Source organism: Bubalus kerabau, chromosome 11 (assembly GCF_029407905.1).
Source record: "Bubalus kerabau isolate K-KA32 ecotype Philippines breed swamp buffalo chromosome 11, PCC_UOA_SB_1v2, whole genome shotgun sequence".
Taxonomy (NCBI): domain Eukaryota; kingdom Metazoa; phylum Chordata; class Mammalia; order Artiodactyla; family Bovidae; genus Bubalus; species Bubalus kerabau.
Genome location: NC_073634.1, coordinates 38,963,654 through 38,966,708, shown reverse-complemented (window position 1 = coordinate 38,966,708; position 3,055 = coordinate 38,963,654). Strand labels below are relative to the sequence as shown.

The window sequence follows — 3,055 nt, the reverse complement described above, 5'->3', positions numbered from 1 at the left end:
CCTATAGCAATTCATTGAGCAGAAAACATGGTGGGCTTCCCTACTGGAGGAGAGCTTCAGTGCCCACCACACCTCAGGTACCTCACCTCAGTCCAGTTCTATATTTACCGTGTCCATGGGTTTTCTTCTTCCTGTTTATTATGGCTGTGGTCACAAAGATTGAAAAAGGGCAGTAGAAGATGAACCAGTTGAGATGGGCAGTGGTGGGTGTAATAAGGCCTCTCATGCTATGCTGAGGAACTTGAGTTTCAATTTGTAGGTGAAAGGGAGCCAGTGAAGAGTTCTGCTTGCAGGATGGCAGATGCATCGTTGAGGGGACAGTATGAACTTGGGATCCTGCTCGGCGTTGAATCCAGACTTTACCACTTACTATGGTGTGACCTTGGCAAGTCACTTAGCCTTCCTGTGCCTTTAGAAATAGTACCTCTTCCCTAAGGTTTGCTGTGAATATTAAACAAGATAATACATGCAATGAGGCTTCCCAGGTGGCATAAGTGGTAAAGAATCTGCCTGCCAATGCAGGAGATACAAGAGACCCAGGTTTGATCCCTGAGTTGGGAATATTCTCTGCAGAAGGGCATGGCAACCCACTCCAGTATTCTCACCTAGAGAATCCCATGGATAGAAGAGCCTGGAAGGCCATAGTCCATGGGGCCCCAAAGAATCAGACATGACTGAGCACCCACACAGGGATAGACTGGATACATGGAATGAACTAGAATTCTGTCTAGCTCATAAGCGCTCAGTAAATATTAGGATCAACATGCTTTATATACTCATGCATGTTCTTCAGTGGTGTGTATAGACAGGCATAGATGAACACAATTTAGTCCTTGTGATAACATGGGGACAGGCTGGGCCAGGGTTATGTTGCATAACTCCAGGGGCCTCTGAACAAGTAAATGATCTGAGCAGGCCTCGTGCTAAGGCCATTTGGCTCCAAGTCCCCTGCTCTTTCTCTGGCATCACTGTTGCCCTAGCAACAATAAGACCTTCTCTCCTCAATGATAGCTCTAAATATTTCTGAATGATGGCATTTTCTGGCTTTTTTTAAAGATAAATACATTAGGAGACCCTAGGGATTATATCAAAGCAAAGATTTCTTTTCAGCACCTAAGGATGGGTACTAGTCATTCAAAAGTTTTCAAGAGAGAGGCAAGGGTATGCATATATATATATATATATATCCCCAGCTCCTGTTAAAATTACCTTGAATTTTGGAAGATTTTGTTCACGTTTCAGACCTCCTTTCCCTGAGGTGCTATTCTGGATGGTCAAGTGATGAGCAGGAGGTTTCAAAAGAAAGAATGGTATATTTCAGGTGTGCTGCTTAATGATGTTCAAAAGAAGCTATTGTAAGTGATTGGAATGTGAACCCATGGGCAGGGTGCATTTTAATTTCCATTTAAAGTGGGGAGCAAGCCTGTGGGGAGCCAGCCTGACCTCATTTAGCTGGCGAAAGGTAGGTATGTGCATAGCTAATAATGAAAGTATCTTCCATCTGTAAAGGGTTTTATGCTTTGAAAATTTCTTTGACACACTTTATTATATTTTGATCCTTCCAATAGTTCCAAGGAGGCCAGAATTATTCTCTTTTTGGATACATGGAAAATGAGACTCAGAAAAATGCAGCAATGAGCCCAGTGTCACCAGGTTGTCCACGATCACATGGACACAACTGAAGCTCCAGAGGTCACGTCTGGTGCTGTTTCTCTTACAGTGAATCCACCCATGAGATAAGGTGGAATTCCCCCTTTTAAAGTCAAAATTAAATCATTATTATACCAGATATCACTTCTGACTGCACTGTGAATTCATGGCCCAGACAAGCAAAACACTTCATTTCTCTGGATCTTAAAATACTCTTTTGAAGGATCTCAGAGGAGCCTAAATTTCCCCCATATATTAAAATTGTATGATTCAGGCTCTGCGTCAGTTAACCAGAGTCTGTGTTGGTTGGGATCCGAGGTTTGGCCAGACAGACTGATCCAGGATTTCTCTGGGGAGAAACTCCACTCCAAGCTTGCTGACAGCCAAGGATGTTGAGCAAGGGGTCCTTGGCCTATGTGTCCCCTGAGAACTTGAGTGTTGGGGGCCCAGGGGCAGCAGCAATGGTGCCGGTGAGAGCGAAGGCCAGGACAGCACCTTTGAGTGCAGCATCTGCCTGGACACAGCCATGGAGGCCACCATCAGCCTGGGCGGCCTCCTCTTCTCTTGGCCATGTTTACATCAGTGGCTGGAGACAAAACCTAACAGACAGGTGTGTCCCATTGGCAAAGCTGGCCTCAGCAACAACAAAGTCATCCTGTTCCACAGCAGGGGCAGCCCTGGGCAGCAGGCCCCCAGAGAGCAGACCCCTCCTCGCCCTCAAGGCCAGAGGCCAGAGCCGGAGAACAGAGGGGGATTCAAGGGTATGGATTTAGAGATGGTGGCTTCCAGATATATTTTGGAGTTGGGGTCTTTCCCTGTGGCATGTTTGCCACAGCATAGACCATGAACGATGGGTGGCCTCCTGCAGCTGTCCCGGGAATGCCCCAGTATGTGGACAAGCAGTTTCTTTTATGCCCCTTGCTCTTTGCAGCGCTGGTGATCATGTTCTGGTTATTGATTGCCTAATGCTGGGCTCCTGGCCCACATCCACAGCAGGGCCTTTGGATTGGTGATACTTCCTTGATGTTTTGCTTTCTGGCTAATCCTGACCTTTGGAAACAGTGGGGTCAGTGACATGTCAAGGAGTCTTGCTTCTCCATCAGAGTTTTGGGACTTAAGACCAGTTGAGGACCCTGGAGTATGGCCACTGACCCTGCTGTAATCTCAGGCCTTAGCATTGAGTCGTCCCTTACCAGTTATACCGTGAAATCCTATTCCAGTGGGCTCAGCAGGTCTTGACTCTGCACAGGGAAGAGGCAGAAGGAGAACTATCAGTACAATTTCACTTGAAGTTAATATTACATAAACATAGGGATGAACAAAATATGGAAACTTCCTTCCATCTCTTTATCCCTTGGTGAGTGGCCTCTGAAGTCAATTGTTGTTGTTGTTCAATCACTAAGTC

At 46.2% G+C, this 3,055-nt stretch overlaps 1 pseudogene; it reads left to right on the top strand.

The window, feature by feature from the left end:
* Window positions 1-2,039: 2,039 nt before the first annotated feature.
* Window positions 2,040-2,616, top strand: LOC129622403 (E3 ubiquitin-protein ligase RNF185-like; annotated as a pseudogene).
* Window positions 2,617-3,055: the final 439 nt, after the last annotated feature.